The following is a 20300-nucleotide window of genomic DNA, read 5'->3' on the forward strand; positions in this document are numbered from 1 at the left end:
ATTTACAGTTTGTTTGTTTTTTTAACATCTTTATTGGAGTATAATTGCTTTGCAATGGTGTGTTAGTTTCTGCTTTATAACAAAGTGAATCAGCTATACATATACATATATCTCCTCCCTCTTGCGTCTCTCTCCCACCCTCCCTATCCCACACATCTAGGTGGTCACAAAGCACCGAGCTGATCTCCCTGTGCTATGCGGCTGCTTCCCACTAGCTATCTATTTTACGTTTGGTAGTGTATATATGTCAATGCCACTCTCTCACTTCGTCCCAGCTTACCCTTCCCCACTCCCCATGTCGTTAAGTCCATTCTCTACGTCTGCATCTTTATTCCTGTCCTGCCCCTAGGTTCTTCACAACACTTTTTTTTTTTTTAAGATTCCATATATATGTGTTAGCATACGGTATTTGTTTTTCTCTTTCTGACTTACTTCACTCTGTATGACAGACTCTAGGTCCACCCAGGATTTACAGTTTTGGGCCAAATCATCTATGTAAGGTTTTCTTTTTTATTTTCTCTACAAGTTAGTATGATTCTCTGCACATATTGGGGACCTAGCATATCTAACCTGTCCAACTATACACAAACAAATATATCCACATATAAGTATTACACACAGACACATATACATATACATGTAGACACAGTCATATATATATATATATATATGGCATTTAAAACTCAGTGTAAAATATATAAATATATTTTATATTTTTTCATATAATACATTGTGTATTTTCAGGTTAGCTATGTTAAGTTTCACTTCACTCTTACATCTTTACAATGCTCTAGGAATAAGCCATTCCATTCTTGATATCCAAAACAGACAGCCAGTTTAGTGGATTAAAATTGCTATCTGTGAAATTCTGTTTTCCAGGTACCCTCTCTATTTACTTTTGAATATTTAGAAAGCTGCTGCTGTACTCCTAAGTCTGTGTACTTGACTGAGAATCATTCAAGTTCATTCAAAGAAAAAGGGAATTTACAATACTGAATTTATCATGCAAGACTTCAGTGTTGACAGAAAAATAAAAAATGATACAAGCCTATCTCAACTAGAGTACTGACTCTAAGAATTTCTCTTTATAAATTTGTTCACTGGTAATATGCTCTGAAATATTTCTTCCTGAATCCTGTTTACTTTATTCTTCAAAAAGAGCCTAAATATTTTTGAAGGAAAAAAAACCTATATATGTACTAAATTCTAGCGAAAAATCCTGATCTTTTTTAAAGATATGGAATTAGTATCTTCAAGCTCCTACTTTAATATATGGTTCCTGTAGGCTAGCTGTATTAATGGTAATCATAGTAGTAGTATCTTGGTGTTCTTGAATGAAAAAGTATTATCCACAATACTTTTTAGATTATCATCAAAAATATTTTAATGATTTAGACTTTTAAAAACTCACAAATTTCCTTTTCACAATTTTTTTGAAGAATTCTATTAAACACTTTTTTATGAACAAATAGCAAGTTTTTAGATTCTCACATTTCTTAGGTAATTATAATATCATAAAATAATACTTATAAAACTGGAATCCATAATAATTTTCAAAATACCATAAAAGGAATATTATTATGTAAAGTAATTTTGAGATTAAGGCAGATTACTATTTTTTGGTAAATATAATGTAGCCTATTAAAACAAAAGATTCTCTTAATATATGTATTGTTTCTTTAATTTCTTAGAAACGTAGTGATGGGAAATGTTTTCTTTTTCTGTTAACAATACAATAGTGCAATGACTATTGACAGTTGGTTTTAGGATCTAAGAGTCAATAGGGAATATTGGGGACTTTGCTGATTACAAGACTAATGACTAGAGTAATCATATATCTACCATTTCTCTGAGACAATTTTGGCTTCTACCTGATCATGAGGCATGCAATTTAATGGGAGACCTTTCATTCCCCAAATTGTATCACTTTGGCTGGTGATTTATATGGTGATTCATTCAAATCTGACATATCTAAAGTGTTCATTTCATGCCATATGAACTTGATATTGCCAGATATTCTAATTTTTGAAAAATGTAAGTTTGCATCTTTATGTTATCAACTGATTTTAAAATACTGACAGTTTATTCAAATACCCTAAAAACATAAGTAAGCCTCTATTATGCAGACCAACAAGACAAAATCTATTTGATCTGGGTCCAGTATTGACAGACACTCATCTGCTCTGAACAAGAATACAAGGAGGGTTTCTCACTGATCACTGGAAAGGGAATTCTCATGTTTGCTCTTATCTTTCTTTATACCTAATGATGATCAGAGTGTCATAATGAAGGCTTGAAAAATATTTCCAGATAATAGTATAAAATAGCTTGTACTCAACTCCTATTTGTCTGTTGACCAGAAATAGAGATTTTAACTGTATGTTCTTAAGATGATTTGGCTAAAGTGTAAATTTATTAATAGTGGTCTTCCTCTAGGCTATCTCTTCTCAGTTCACTTACTCAAATATGCATATAGTATATGCTACTTTGTTCTTTTCTAAATAATAATGACTGAAAATTATATTTATCTCAAGATGGTATTAAAAGATGAGTTTTAAATAAAGATGAGAAAAGATGAAGAGAGTAGTTGACATCCATGAGTATGGAATTGGAGAAAACTGGTTTCACAAGCCACTTTTGCCTCCCTATTCCTTGAACAAGCTTGTTAAACCTAACTTTGAGAGTGTTGAGTGAAATAAAAGAAATGGCATCTGTAAAATATTTTATCACAATAATATAATTCTTTAGGCTTTGAAGTCAAACACATCTGGCTTCAAAACCTTGGTTCTAGGCTTCCCTGGTGGTGCAGTGGTTGAGAATCCGCCTGCCTATGCAGGGGACACAGGTTCGTGCCCCGGTCCGGGAGGATCCCACATGCCGCAGAGCAGCTGGGCCCGTGAGCCATGGCCGCTGAGCCTGCGCGTCTGGAGCCTGTGCTCCGCAACGGGAGAGGCCACAGCAGTGAGAGGCCCGCGTACCGCAAATAAACAAAACAAAACAAAAAAACCCTTGGTTCTTTGTCTACCATGTACCAACTGTATAAATCTGGAGAAATTAGATAAACTTTCAATAATCAGTTTCTTCATAAATAATACAGATAATCAAGCCAAATTTTCAAGATTATAAAGTTTTAAACAGTATATCTGTATCTAACTGTCTGCCTGTCTATCGATCTATCTATCTATCCTTTTGTGAAGGAAAGTCTCAAAAATGATAAGAGGAAAAAGGTGTTCCTGATGGATGATATGTATTTTAAAAGATATTGGTAATGAAGGACTGTTTTAATGACCAGGAGACTCATCTATATCTTTTATGTATTCTGTTGTTGTGGCTGTTATTTTCAATTTCTCCTGTCTATTCAGTAGTACATATTTTGAACACAGCATACAGTTAGTAATCAGATGTATTTTCTTTGTGTGTGTTTCAGAAACAATTATCAAATTCTTTTTAAAATAAAATGGGAAATAGTTATTTACACACTCAGAGAGAGATCAGAGTCTATCTAGTATCTAGAATCATTGATTTCCAGAGGTTAAAAAAGGTAACATCTGTGGAAGAATAAAGTAGTTACTTCATTTATTCCAATAAGTTCCAAGATAAAGAACAAAGAAAATGAAAGGAAACACCTCTCCATGTGTTATATTAGAGATTCTCTAATTAAAGAAAAATGTTCTCTTTATCTGGAAAAGATGAAAACTAATTTGAAAAGATACATGCATCCCAGTGTTCACAGAAGCATTATTTACAATAGCCAAGACATGGAAGCAACCTAAAATCCATTGACAGATGAGTGAATAAAGAAGATGTGGTAGATATATACAATGGAATATTACTTAGCCATAAAAAAGAATTAAATAATGCCATTTGCAGCAATATGGATGGACCTAGAGATTATCATACTAAGTGAAAGACAGAAAGACAGAATGAATAGATAATGTTTGAGAAATCATATGATATCACTTATATATGGAATCTAAAATATGATACATATGAACTTATTTACAAATCAGAAATAGACTCACAGACATAGAAAACAAACTTATGGGTACCAAAGGGGAAAGTCTGGGGGTGGGGGATTAATAGGGAATTTGGGATTAAAAGATACACACCACTATATATAACACAGATAATCAACAAGGACCTACTGTATAGCACAGGAAACTATATTCAGTATCTTGTAGTAACCTATAATGGAACAGAATCTGAAAAAGAATGTGTGTGTGTGTATAACTGAATCACTTTGTTGTACACCTGAAACATTGTAAATCAACTGTACTTCAACTTAAAAAAGAAACATTTTCTCTCAATATGATTTATGCTCTTCTGTTGCCTTGCCACTATGCCATTCATTTACCGTATCTTCTTCGATGATTTGCATGGCTCACTAGGAAAACCTCAAGAGTTAAAAATATGCTGCTTTTACACATGGAGGTTAGGGGTGGGGTGAGGAGGCACTTCACATTGAACAAAGGAAATTTAACAGATAGAATTTGCCCACACTTGTTTCCATAGATATCTAACAGCAGGATGTTCTGTGTAATGGGAAGTTAATCAATAGGCATCGCTGACTTTCAGAAGGTAACCCTTGGCTACAGCCTAAGCTGAATAGGGTTGGAATCATGGGGAAACATGTGGGGAAGAGAGACGGACCCAGAAATTAATTCAATTCCTTATGCGTTTGTAGGCAGTTCTCATGAAAGGATAGTAGAGGATTGAAGAATGGAGATGTCTGAACCCTAAAACAAGGGAGAGGATGTTAGGAACCTTGAGAAAGTAACCTTATAACACGTTTTCATTTGCAATTTTGGGTTAAGTGAGCAACTTTTAAGATATCTTCTCCCCCTACAAATGTACACAGGCACACATCTTATGGGAAAAAGATAAGCTGTATATTTGTTCAGGCTGGGTCATACTTCTTTCCTATATGCTCCCTGACAACAGAGAAGATGGTGAGTAGTACTGTTGCACACAGCAGCTCACAACAGAGCCACAAAATAACAGGAAAAAAAGCACCTTACACCCTCCAGAGTAAAGAATTGTAAAGAAACCATAATACTTAATCCTATAATTTAGAGTAAGTGCCTTCTGAAAGGGATGTGGCAGACATCTTGGTATCACACAGAGTAAGTAAGACAAATTATCAAATTTGGTTCAATTTAATGCACACAGAATATAAATTTAATAGACTCTAAGAAAGGATTGTGCTAGTAGTTGGCCATAAAATATTTTCACTTATAATCCAATAAACCCTGGATAAGTCTTTCCAAATGTGATTCATTCAGTTAGCAAATATATCAGAAAGAGTAACAATAACTATTTAGAAATATTCCTGTTTTGAAAAACTTCTTAACAAACATAAAAGTAAGTAACCTAGCCAGGCATTGTGCGAATCACTTTATATGCACTAATACATTTAATCTCCTTGCAAGCTTAAGAAGAAGGTACAGTACACTGGGATTTATGAATGATAAAACTTCCTTTAAAGAAGACAGAAAAGTGAGATGCAGAGAATATATAATTGTATGATGTTCTCAAACAGCATAGCTAGAAATCCAAATGGACATAGAAATTGAATGAAATCAATGTACTTACCTTATGCTCTCTGTTTTTCTCTTTCTTCTGTAATAGACAAAGCAAGGCTTAATGAAAACAAAATTTTAAATGTGAATCCTGATTGTTGCTCTTATGTTTTATTTAAAATTGTAGCTATTCAAATTATTTGACATATCAATCTAGACATATGGGTAACGTTTTCACAACTCACAGATCAGCCAGCTAAAAATATATTAGAAAGCAGACGAGAAAATGCTATTCTAGGTTTTATAACTGAATTATCTCAAATTTAACACCCTTACACAGTTAGTTTAGTCACTTGTAGACAAACTGTTATCAAACTCAACAAGACAGATCAGAGGCGATTATATTTATATCATCTGAAATAATACTTGCCTTTGTGGAATTATTTCATAGACTGCCAAATGAATGTACAAAATTAAGAGTAGAATTCTCCTAATTTTTGAGCTCACCTGGCCAAATAAACAAATATTGGGACAAAAATTTGTTGGACTTCATCAAAACAAATGGCAAGAGTAATGTAACTCGAGAATTTTTATTTTACCATCAGTTCTAGTATTGATTGTAAGGGAAATTACACCCCGTTGGATATAGCTTATTTCCAGAGTTTTGCCAAAATCCTTTAAGATTCCCTAGCGTGCTCCAGTTTTGTTAAAGAATAGACTAAATGCAAGGTGGATTTTAGATAAAAGTTACTTCTTAGTGTGAAAATTGTCACTCTCTTCTAATAAGATTTACCAACAGCCCAATGATGAATAGATAATATTTGAGAATGAATGACATCATTATTTTTTGAGGGTGGCAGGTTGAAATCATACCCTACACTAATAAGACAGTTTACAAAAATCAGCAATGGATAGTCTACTATATTCAATTTCCCTTTATCCTGTGAAAACAAACAACTAAAATGATCAAACAGAAAGTTTTGGTGTTACCGAAACCATTACTGTATAACAAAAACCAGATGGATATAATGTTCAAGTGGTTACATTTCAAGATCTAAAGTAATTTCAAGATCACCCTCAAACAACATTTAATATGATTCATATGTTAAGCATGATATTACTTCATTCTATTATTTAAAACAAGACCTCACAAACTGTACTTGGTATTTTAGGTCATTTTCATTCCATAAGGCAGAACATTGTATTCCACATTCATCCTAGATGAATCAATGTGCAATGTTCATATATTTGAGATGTTGAATATGCATAGTATATGTTTATTAGCTTTCCAATATCACTTTAATGCTAGTGGTGTCTAAGAGTACAGAGTACAGTGTTTCCTGTCATTGAGTATCTTCACTCACTGGCTAAAACACTCCTTGTTAAGTACATTTCAACTTTCTACTTTCAAGCATATGACACTCTATGATTCTATGAACTTAAATCACCAGCCTAGTCCATGAAGGTGACAAAGGCTCAGTTAAGCCTATAATAGACATTCATATAGTTTCTGTGTATGACACAGGATGTTAAATTATTTTTCCTATTGACTCACAATTTCAGCTAAAGTACAAATGTTGCAGTCAAGCCTTTTCTTATACTAGCACAAACATTTATTTGAAGTAGTAGAATATATCAGACTTGGAAGTCACTGTTCTTGGGAAAAAGAACAGAACATGGTAGGGGAGCACTTAGGAGAGCTTGACATATGTCCTCTGGAATTCGAGGCATATATGAACATACAGATTGATGTCTGCACTACAGCTGCGCCACAACTCTATGTATGGAAATGTGGATAGAACTATTGTTAAGGGCAGGATGAGGGGAAAGAGCTTCCAGAACTCATTCATTTTGTCATAGCAAGAGTTTTTTGCTTTCGTGTTCGTCCATTTTCTAGCTCCAGCAATTTTTTAACTTCCAGAACAGAAACCCAAGAGCAAAATCCTCCACAGAAGCCAATTCAGTTGTAGGAAAACCTGAACTGTAATTGACAAATTGTCAGAGGCTTGGTATGAACAACTCTGAGAGTTAAAAGCTCCAAGGGGTAACAGTCATCAATAAGCTCCCACACTTTTGTGAGTTTTACCTTCCAGGTTCTCACAATGAATACTGGAGAAAAATCCCCTTATGCTTCCAGCAGGTGGAAGGAAAAGGAAACAATCTGAAATATGCCAGAGCATTCTGTGCTTAAAAAGGCAGGGCCTCAGGAAAAACTATTTTGGCAGAATAACCTAATGGGGTTTTAACAGAGCCTAACCTACCTGAAAGAAGGGAATTCTCCAACTCCAGCACCCTCTAGCCATCAGTGTCTCGTTGGGGTTGGGGGGAGCACTGATGAAGTTCACAGTGCAGGGGCACAGACTCACCAAAGATAATGACAGAACTATGAAAGCACTTTTCTTTCTGCACACAACTTACCACCATATTATTGAAAGCCTATTTACCACTGTTTTTTTTTTTAATGTGGCACATTATGACTGCCTACAACAACAAAATATTATAAACAGAAATTTAAAAATACTTTGAACTAAATTAAAATAAATAGACAACTTATCAAAATCTGCAGTATACATTGAAAGCATTGCTTAGAGTGAAATTAATAGCATTGAATTCATACATTAGAAAAGAAAAAAAAATCTAAAATCAGTCATCTAAATTTCCAGACCAGCAAAAGTAGATTGGATTAAGTTCACATAAACAGAAGAAGAAAAAAAAATAAGTTATATAAGTCAATAAAGTGGAGAACAGGAAAAAAAAAGAAAATCAAAAGCTGGCTCCTTGAAATTATCATAAAATCAACAAGACTCTATCCAAGCTGACCAAGAGAAAAAGACAGAAGACCCAAATAACCAATATCAGGAATGAAAGAGGAGACATAATTACAGATATTAAAAACATTTAAAGGATAATAAAGAAACATGAAGGAAAACACTATGCCCACAAATTTGATAACCTAAATGAACTGGACTAATTCCTTGAAAGACCAATCTGCCAAAATTCAAACAAGAAGAAATAGGTAATCTGAATAGTCTTATATCTATTAAAGAAACAGAATCAATGGTTAATAATCTTCCAAATCAAAAAATACTCAGTCCAGATGGATTCACTGGTGAATTCTACCAAATATTTAAGAAAAAAATTACTAATTATCTACAATCTTTTTCAAAGGAAATATTTTCTAACTCATACTACAAGGCCAGAATTATCTTAATACCAAAAATAGATGAAGACATTACCAAAAAGAAGAAAACTACAGTCCAATATCATTTATGAACATACCACAAAAATCCTAAACAAAATTTAGCTAATAGAATCCAACAATATATAAAAAGAATTATACATCATGAACAAGTGAGATTTATCCCAGGTATGCAAGGCTGGTTCAGCATTTGGAAATCAATTAATAGAGCCCATCACATCAAGAGGTTAAAAAAGAAAAATGACATGATCATATCAATAGATATGATACAGAAAAAGAATCTGCAAAACCCAACACCAATTCATGATCAAAATTCTCAGCAAACCAGGGATAGACAGCAAATTCCTCACCTTGATAAAGGACATCTACAAAAAATTCTACAACTAATATCAGACTTAATGGTGAGGAAATTGAAGCTTTCCTACTAAGATCAGGAATAAGGAAAACATGTTACCTCTTACACTGCTATTCAATATCATATTGAAAGTGTTAACTAATGCAGTCAGATAAGAAAAGGAAATTAAAAGTATACAGATTGAGAAGGAAGAAATAAAACTCTCTTTGTTCACAGACGACATGATTGTCTATATAGAAAATTTAAAAGAACCAAAAAAACTCCTGGAATTAATAAATAATTATATATAAGGTTACAGGATACAAGGTTAACATACAAAAGTCAAATGCTTTCCTATATACCAGTAATGACTAAATGGAATTTGATATTAAAACACAATACCATTCATATCAGCACACCAAATATGAAATACTTAGGTATAAATCTAACAAAGAACGTACAAGGTCTATATGAGGCAAACTACCAAATTCTGATGAGAGATATCAAAGAAGAACTAAATCACAGCAAGTTGCATAATGGATATTGACAAACTGATTCTAAAGTTTATATTGGAGGCAAAAGACACAAAATAACCAACTCATAACTGAAGGAGAAGAATAATGTCAGAAGACAGATACTACCCAACTTCGAGACTTACTATTAAGTAGCGTTAATCAAGATAATGTGGTATTGGTGAATGAACAGACAAACAGAACAATGAAACAGATTAGAGAACCCAGTATTAGACCCACATAAACATAGTCATCTGTTCTTTGACAAAATGGCAGAAATAATACAATGGAGCAAAAATAGTCTTTCAACAAATGGTGCTGGAATAACTGGATATTAACATGCAAAAAAAGATTCTAGACACTGACATTACATTCTTTATGAAAATTAAATCTCAAAACTAAATGTAAAACACAAATCTATAAAGCTCTTAGAAGATAACAGGAAAAAGTCTAGATGACCTTGGGTATGGTGATGATTTTTAGATACAACACCAAAGACATGATCCATAATAGAAGGAATTGATAAGCTTGACTCATTAAAATTAAATACCTCTGCTCTGTGAAAGAAAATGTCAAGAAAATAAAAAGACAAAAAAATCTGCAAAAGACATAACTGATAAAGGGCTGTCATCCAATATATACAAAAAATTCTTGAAATTCATCAATAAGAAAATGAACAACTCAATTAAAAATGGGTCAAAAACCTCAACAGAAACCTCACCAACAATGATATACAGATGGTAAATAAACATATGAAAAGATGCTCCACATCATAAGTCATCAGGGAAATACAAAATTTAAAAAAAACAGTGAGACACCACTATACTATTAGAATGACCAAAACCCAGAACACTGACAACATCAAATGCTGACAAAGATATGGAGCAACAGAAACTCTTATTCATTGCTAATGGGATGCAAAATGATACAGCTACTTTGGAAGACAGTTTGGCAGTTTCTTATAAAACCACACATATTCACCATATGATCCAGGAATTGCCCTCCTTGGAATTTACCCAAGGAGGTGAAAACTTATATTCACAAGAAAACCTGCACAGAAGTATGTATAGCAGCTTTACTCATAACTGCCAAAACTTGCAAAAAACCAAGAATGTCCTTCAGTTGGTGAATTTATAAATAAACTGTGGTGTGTCCAGACAATGGATGATTATTTGGCACTAAAAGGAATGAGCTATCAAGCCATGAAAAGACATGGAAGAGACTTAAATGCATATTCTTAAGTGAAAGAAGCCAGTATAAAAAGCTATGTATTATATTATTCCAAGCAAATGACATTCTGGAAAGGGCAAAATTATAGAGAAATAAAATTAATGGTTCCCAGGGTCTGAGGGGAGAGAGGGATGAATAGGCAGAGCACAGAGGTTTTTTTTAGGATATTGAAACTACTCTGAATGATAGTAGAATGGTGAATGTCATTATACATCTGCCATAACTCATCACAACTCATAGAATGTACAAAACACCAAGAATGAATCTTAATGTAAACTATGGACTTTGGATGATAATGATGTCAATGTAGGTATATTGCTTATATCAAATGTACCATCCTGGTGTGGACTGTTGATAGTGGGGAAGATTGTGGGTATTTGGGGACATGGGGTATATGGAAACTCTGTACCTTCCTCTTAACTTTGCTGTGAACCTAAACTTGCTCTAAAAAATAAAGTTTACTAATAAAGGAAAAAATGTATTGGAAAACAGATAAGCAATGTGCAGAAGCTGCTGTGAGAATTGAAAATGTTAAAGCTACTTTACAAAACTAGTAATTTCTAATAAAGTTCCACAGATTCAATGCAATCCCTATCAAAATACCAATGGCAGTTTTCACAGAACTAGAACAAATAATTTTTAAATTTGTATGGAAACACAAAAGACCCTGAATAGTTAAAACAATCTCGAGAAAGAAGAACAGAGCTAGAGGAATCACACTCCATGACTTGAGACCATACTACAAAGCTTCAGTATTTAAAACAGTATGGTACTGGCATAAAAACAGACACATAGATCAATGGAGCAGAATACAGAGCCCAGAAATAAACCCATGCACTTACGGTCAATTAATCTATGACAAAGGAGGCAAGAATATACAATGGGGAAAAAACAGTCTCTTCAGTGAGTGGTGTTGGAAAAACCAGACAACTGCATGTAAAAAGATGAAATTAGAACATTTGCTATACAAAGAAAACCCGACCAAATGGATTAAGGACCTAAATGTAAGACTGCATACCATAAAACTAGTAAACAAAAACACAGGCAAACACTCTGACATAAATTGCAGCAATATGTTTTGGATCCATCTCCTAAAACAAAGGAAATAAAACCCAAAATAAACAAATGGGACCTAATTAAACTTAAAAGCTTTTGCACAGCAAAGGAAACTATTGACAAAACCAAAAGACAACCTACTAAATGGTAGAAAATATTTGCAAATGATATGACTGATAAGGGGTTAATATCTAAATATAGAAACAGCTCATACAACTCAACATCAAAAAAACAAACAACCTAATTAGAAAATGGGCAGAAGAACTGAATAGATATTTTTCCAAAGAGGACATGCAGTGGTCAGAAGCTGTTTGAAAAGATGCTCAATATTGCTAATCATCAAGGAAATGCAAATCAAAACCACAATGAGATATCACCTCACACCTGTCGGAATGGCTATCATCAAAAAAAACACAAAAAACAAATGTTGGCAAGAATGTTGAGAAGAGGAAACTGTTGTACACTGTTGGTGGGAAGGTAAATTGGTGCATCCACTGGGGAAAACAGTATGGCGGTTTCTCAAAAAACTAAAAATGGAACTACCATATGGCCTAGCAATTCCACTCCTAGGTACATACCTGAAAGAAGCAAAAAACACTAATTCAAAAAGATATACATGCCCCATTGTTCATAGCAGCATTATTTACAATTGTCAAGGTATGGAAGCAACCTAAGTGTCCATGAACAGATGAATGGATAAAAAAGATGTGGTATATATATATACAGTAGAATACTACTCAGCCATAAAGAATGAAATTTTGCCATTTGCCGCAACATGGGTGGACCTAGAGATTATCATACTAAGTGAAAGACAGAGAAAGACAAATATCATATGATATCACTTATATGTGGAATCTAAAAAAATATAACAAACTAGTGAATAAAACAAAAAAGAAGCAGATTCACAGACACAGAGAACAAACTAGTGTTTACCAGTGGGGAGAGGGAAGGTAGAGGGGCAATTAGGTGTAGGGGATTAAGAGGTACACACTATTATGTATAAAATAAGCTACAATTATATATTGTACAAGATGGGGAAAACAGTGTTTATAATAAGTATGGAGTACAATCTTTAAAAATTTTGAATCACTATACTGTATACCTGTAATTTATATAATATACATCAAGTACACTTCAATAAAAAGGATTAAAAAATGATAATTTGATTCTCATTTTCAATATTGCTAAGAGTTTCTACTCTTTTGTGTTTAATATTCTTCCTAATCTTTTTGGAGATATTTACCATGCATTTTTGTTTAATTATTTTCCTCAAAACTCTGAGTTTTATTTCTCTCTCATTTGTGGATTCTTTAATATTTTGCCTTTTTTGCACAGTGATTTTGCTTTTCAGATAACTTATTTTGTTTCTTTGTAAGCTTACCTTTTAATCTCTAATGAAAGTCAGCTCTTTCTGTTATTAATGACTACCTGGCATTTGGCCAACAGCTTAGGCCTTAGCTTATGCTTTTATATATAAGTTCGGGAGTTGATGGGAAGAGAGTAACTATTACTGCAATTTGGGCTTTCATCTTTCTTTCTGCTACTTCTTCCAGAAGTCCTTGATTAAAGAGCCCATTGCTTTATCTTATGGCTATTCATCCTCCATTGAAACTGCAGAGCGCACAGCACAAGTTAAGAGGATGCTTAGAGCCTGCCAGCAGCTAGCATATTTCTACACTATTTCATATAACAATCAGGCTTCAAAACCATCCTGGAACTGCCTCTGAAAAGCTGTAAGGCTTACGCTGTATCTCACGGGATGTGTGTGTGTGTGTGTGTGTGTGTGTGTGTGAATTTATCCAGACTATGGAAAGCACTTCATGTCTTTTCTTGGTTCAGTCCTATAATTCTTTCAGACTTTAGTTTTTATGTTACATTAACAGAGAAAGCTTCCTTGACACTATTCTTCCCTAAATCAATTAAGAGCCCCCTGTACTTCCTAAGGTTAAGTTACCCCAATGCAACCTGGCATTTCCTATGCCACAGAAGGTAATTAATCACTGGAATTAATAGCTAGTTTGCCTGTTTTCCCCAGTAGAAAATAAGCTTTTAAGGGCATATAAATCCTGCTTTCAATTTCATTTCCAAAATTACCTAATCTATCTTTTATATTACTAAAAAATAAAGAGAAATGTAAAAGTTGTTCAGTCCATTAGGAAAGCCAAACTTTGATTAGATCTACCCAGTGGAATAAAAATTAAAACACAAACACACACATATATTACCTTCTCAGAACTCATTATTTTACTGCTTGTTGTGAATAACAAAACAAAAAGAAGAACAAATTATTTTCATGCTCCAGGTACTTTCAACTATGGAATTCAACTGCCATCATTTGTAGAGAGGAGTATTTCACTGAAGTCGCTCCACACTTAGAGCTAGAATCATATATGAATCATATATGATGGAAAAACTTTTAGTATTAAAATAGCAGTTAAATATATTAACTGGATGTGGTTTGACAGAAATAGGAAGGAAACTTAAAGAAAGATCAACTGTTGGAAATTTCACCTTAGAACAGAGGCTCTAGAATGGGGTGAAGGAGAGACTTTCTAAAGACCTATGTGGACCTCAGATAATCTAAACTTGCAAACTGATTCACACATTTTGGTGGCATACAGCCTTCCCATTGTTTCAACTTTGCCAAGGACTTGAAATCTCATGCCAACCAAAACAGTGATTACAAGCATGGACTCATCTTTAGACTAGATTTATGTAAAAAATCCTAGATCTTCTCATTTTGTGTGAGTGACTTTGGGCAAGTTAAAGTCTGGAAGACTTAGTTTACTCACTGAATAAAGAGAATTGTCACATTTTTCTACAAAGCATTATTATGAATCATGATAATATGAATAGTAAAAATCCATATTTGATGAATGAGAACAGACAGAAAATAAAGAGTTACCATCATGAATCAAAAATCCAACAATATGGCATGTTACCAGTACAACATGTTACCAATAAATCAAAACAATAGTGCAGTACAGACAGAGCATTGTAAAGTTTCAGAGGAGAGAACCACCATATTGCAATATATACTGGTCAGGTTGTTTATGCAAAAGAGTCTTGCAAGATTCATGATCTTAGAATAAACATAAATAAGGACAAAGGAATTTTAAGCAAAGGGGCAGGGCAATTCAAGGATCGATGCTGAGAATGATTCCAAATTTGTCAGTCACCTTTGAGCTAAGTAATATGCCTATTAAATGGAAATTGGTGTTAAGGACAAATAAGAGATGATGAGAGAGTTTACAGGTAGAATGGGACAAGACTGTAGAGAATTTGTTTTGTTTTTTTTACTTTATTCATTTGAGAGACAAGAGAACAAGTTGAAGTTACTGAATAGATGATTAAAGTAAAATAAATAAATAAAATAGTTTTAAACTATACATTTAGAAAAGACAAACAAATAAATTTGGTCAAGGGTTTGAAAAATCACATTTCCATTTTTAATAAAGTAATAAAGTAATTATAGTACTTTTTGGTTCCACAAATAAAACTATTATATTACCTCAAGTTTTTAATAACAAAAATTAATATCTGCCTATATTAAAATGAGATTGTCACTCTTATTCTTTTTTGTATTAACTCTTCTTCTTCATCTTTTCCTCGCTATTGTTGTCATAACATACAAATCTGGCCTTTACCACCACAAGGCTATAAAATCAAAACCCAGGCTATTTATCTGTAATGTGTATAAAGTTAAGGTTCTGCTGAAATTGTTAGAGACCAGATTGAGTTATCAGGTTTCTTCTCCAAAAAAGTAGGGCCCCAAATACATAATTTGAAAGAGATAGCACAAGTTGCACTTTACATTAAGTAAGCAGTTTCAGTATGCTTACCATATAAATACTCTGCTAAACTTGTACTTTCAAGTCTGGTTAAGGTTAGGAAAAGATCTATATCAACTTAATGAACTCTACTTCTGCTGATGTACTCAGAAAAGATAGTTTAAATTACAAGATGTTACTCTTACATAAAACTGGAATTTTTAATATAAGCTGGAATTCAAAGAATGTCATTTTAAATAGATCTTCATGATATCCTCCTTTACTATACAGATTTTAAAGAATTTATTTGCACGGTATTTTATGCCAACAAATATGTACTTACTATAAAGGCTCAATTTAAACTCTTTGGTAAACAATTTAAGAGTGCTTATTGTTTTCCTCATTAATCAGTAATTTCATCATTATCCATTATTTACTTTTTCATAGACACTATAAAGTTTGGATACAGATAGTAATAATAATATACATGTATATCAAAATACAACATTTACAGATATCATAGCTATAGGTAATTATCATTTATTATTTTTCATTTCATTTTTCATTTCATATCATTATCATTTTATATATAGCCTCATTACAGAAGAAATAAGAGAAAAAGAAAAAAGAGATTATAAATGAGTCCTCATTAGTGGAAGCAAAATTTAAGGTTGGATATTTAAAAAAATAGAGCACCTTCACTGAAAAGTCATAACATGTTCAACCACAGACATATCTGAGGCATGAAACTTAGGTTTTAATCAGATTATGTGGGACAATGACACTACAGTTTAAGCACATCAACTTGAATCTATTTCCTGTTTTTTAATATCTGAGCATCAATTTTCTCATCTGTATAGTGGAAATAGAATTACTATAAATAATGTAGGGGTATTTAATATCCAAGGGAAATAAGTAAGGCAACTGGGATAAAACCTATGTAAATGAACTATGCTTCTAAACCTGTAATATGTTTCATCCTCAAACAGTATTTTAAAGTTAATTAGCAAAGCACCTAATAAAATTTAAAATGACCTTGACACAAGTTTTAAAAGCATCTGTTCTATAAATAATATCTTCTAATCAGCAAGAAGTTAAAATAAGACAACTAAGAACAAAACTTCCAAAACACAACTCTTGTACTTCCACTAATATTCTTTTTTATCTATTTTGCCATGTTAGGCGGAAAACATTTTGACATTTCATAAAATGATGAAAAATGTGTGACAAAGATAAATCTCTTGATCTAAAGCATTAAAACTATTAATAAAATTAGAGAAATCAGAAAAAGTATAATTATTTCTTTATTCTTGCCTCAAAAAGTAAATACTGTCTAAAATTTACAAAGCAAGTTACGAAGGTAATTTAATATCAAGTAAATATAATGTAAAGAAACCATTACACATAAAATGTACTTAAGAAAGGAAGAAAAAAATAAAATGAATATAAAACTAGAAACATACAAACATTTAAAATCATAAAGTGGGAAGAAGTCACCAGAAGATGATAAAAGAAAAATAGGAGAATTGCAAATGGGTACATACCTAAAATCTATGCAACTATTTTTGAAACCTGGACAAAAGAAAATATTTTCTAGGACATTTTGGATTTTTAAAAACTACCTCAAATAGGGGATTCTCTGGTGATCCAGAGGTTAGGACTCTGCACTCTCACTGCCAAGGGCCTTGGTTTGATCCCTGGTCACAGAACTAAGATTCCCCCATGTGCAGAGTGGCGGGGAGAAACAACAACAACAAAAAATCCCCCCAAAACTCAAATAGACAGGTATACTAAAGTGAGAGGGAAAGCAATTAAAAAGATTGCAGTGACCTAATACCTTCAACTAAAAGAATATTTCAAAGAACTTTCACAAGTGAATTACTATAAACTGAATTTATGTGTCCCAACTCCCAAAATTTATATGTTAAAATCGAACTCCCAAGGTGATGGTATTTGGAGGTGGTGCCTATGAGAGGTGATTAGGTCATGAAAGCAGAGCCCTCGGGAATGGAATTAGTGCCCTTGTAAAAGAGAACCCACCCAGGAACACCTTCAAGATGGCTGAAGAGTAAGATGTGGAAATCACATTCCTCCCCACAGATATAAAACTACATGTGGAACAACTCCTACAGAACACCTACTGAATGCTGGCAGAAGACCTCAGACTTCCCAAAAGGCAAGAAACTCCCCACGTACCTGGGTAGGGCAAAAGAAAAAAGAAAAACAGAGGCAAAAGAATAGGCACAGGACCTGCACCACTGGGAGGGAGCTGTGAAGAAGGAAAAGTTTCCACACATTAGGAAGCCCCTTCACTGGTGGAGACTGGGGGTGGTGACGGGGAAGCTTCAGAGCCATGGAGGGGAGCGCAGCAACAGGGGTGTAAAGGGCAAAGCGGAGAGATTCCTGCACAGAGGATCAGTGCCAACCAGCACTCACCAGCCAGAGAGGCTTGTCTGCTCACATGCTGGGGTGGGTGGGGGCTGGGAGCTGAGGCTCAGGCTTTGGAGGTCAGATCCCAGGGAGAGGACTGGGGTTGGCTGCTTGAACACAGCCTGCAGGGGGTTAGTGCGCCACGGCTAGCTGAGAGGGAGGCCGAGAAAAAGTCTGTACCTGCCTAAGGGGCAAGATACCATTGTTTCAAGGGTGCGCGCGGAGAGGGGATTCAGAGCACTCCCTACACGAGCTCCAGAGACAGGCGTGAGCCAGAGCTATCAGCGCGGACACCAGAGATGGGCATGAGACGCTAAGGCTGCTGCTACAGCCACCAAGAAGCCTGTGTGCGAGCACAGGTCACTGTCCACACCTCTCTCCTGGGAGCCTGTGCAGTCCGCCATTGCCAGGGTCCCGTGATCCAGGGACAACTTCCCCGGGAGAAGATACGGCACACCTCAGCATGCAACATCACGCTGGCCTCTGCCGCTGCAGGCTCGCCCCACGTTCTGTGCCCCTCCCTCCCCTCCGGCCTGAGTGAGCCAGAGCCCCCTAATCAGCTGCTACTTCAATCCCGTCTTGTCTGAGCGAAGAACAGACACCCTCAGGAAACCTACACACAGAGGCTGGGCCAAATCCAAAGCTGAACCCCAGGAGCTGTGCAAACAAAGAAGAGAAAGGGAAATCTCTCCCAGCAGCCACAGAAGCAGCGGATTAAATTTCCACAATCAACTTGATGTACCCTGCACCTGTGGAATACCTGAATAGACAACGAATCATCCCAAAATTGAGGTGATGGACTTTGGGAGAACGATATATATATATTTTTCCTGTTTCTCTTTTTGTAGTGTGTATGTGTATGCTTCTTTGTGTGATTTTGTCTGTATAGTTTTGCTTTTACCATTTGTCCTAGGGTTCTGTCTGTCCATTTTTTGTTTTTGTTTTTTTGTATACTTTTTAGTGCTTGTTATCATTGGTGGATTTGTTTTTTGGTTTGGTTGCTCTCTGCTTTAGCTCTTTCTTTATTTTCTTTTTTTAATTACTTTTTAATTTTTAAAATTTTTAATAATTATTTTTTATTTTAATAACTTTATTTATTTTTTTCTTTCCATCTTCTTTCCTCCCTTTTCTTCTCAGCTGTATGGCTGACAGGGTCCTGGGGCTCTGACGAGGTGTCATGCCTGTGCCTCTGAGGTGGGAGAACCAAGTTCAGAACATTCCTCCACCAGAGACCTCCCAGCTCCACATAATATCAAACAGTGAAAGCTCTCCCAGAGATCTCCATCTCAACGCTAAGAAGCAGCTGAACTCAAGGACCAGCAAGCTACAGTGCTGGACACCCTATGCCAAACAACTAGCAAGACAGGAGCACAACCCTACCCATTAACAGAGAGGTTGCCTAAAATTATAATAAGGCCACAGACACCCCAAAACACACCACCAGACGTGGACCTGCCCACCAGAAAGACAAGACCCAGCCTCATCCACCAGAAAACAGACACTAGTCTCCTCCACCAGGAAGCTTACACAACCCACTGAACCAAACTTACCAACTGGGGGCAGACACCAAAAACAACGGAAACTACAAACCTGTAACCTGGGAAAAGAGGATACGAAACACAGTAAGTTAAGCAAAATGAGAAGACAGAGAAACACACAGCAGATAAAGGAGCAAGATAAAAACCCACCAGACCAAACAAATGAAGAGAAAATAGGCAGTCTACCTGAAAAAGAATTCAGAGTAACGATAGTAAAGATGATCCAAAATCCAGGAAATAGAATGGAGAAAATACAAGAAATGTTTAACAAGGACCTAGAGAACTAAAGAGCAAACAAACAATGATGAACAACACAATAAATGAAATTAAAAATTCTCTGGAAGGAATCAATAGCAGAATAACTGAGGCAGAAGAACAGATAAGTGACCTGGAAGATAAAATAGTGGATATAATGACTGCAGAGCAGAATAAAGAAAAAAGAAAGAAAAGAATTGAGGACAGTCTTAGAGACATCTGGGACATCATTAAATGCACCAACATTTGAATTATAAGGGTCCCATAAGAAGAAGAGAAAAAGAAAGGGACTGAGAAAATATTTGAAGAGATTATAGTTGAAAACTTCCCTACTATAGGAAAGCAAAGAGTCAGTCAACTCCAGGAAGTGCAGAGTCCCATACAGGATGATTCCAAGGAGAAACATGCCAAGAGACATATTACTCATACTATCAAAAATTAAATACAAAGAAAAAAT

The sequence above is a fragment of the Monodon monoceros genome, unplaced genomic scaffold (assembly GCF_005190385.1).
Source record: "Monodon monoceros isolate NGI ecotype Baffin Bay Population unplaced genomic scaffold, NGI_Narwhal_1 Super_Scaffold_20, whole genome shotgun sequence".
NCBI classification, from domain to species: domain Eukaryota; kingdom Metazoa; phylum Chordata; class Mammalia; order Artiodactyla; family Monodontidae; genus Monodon; species Monodon monoceros.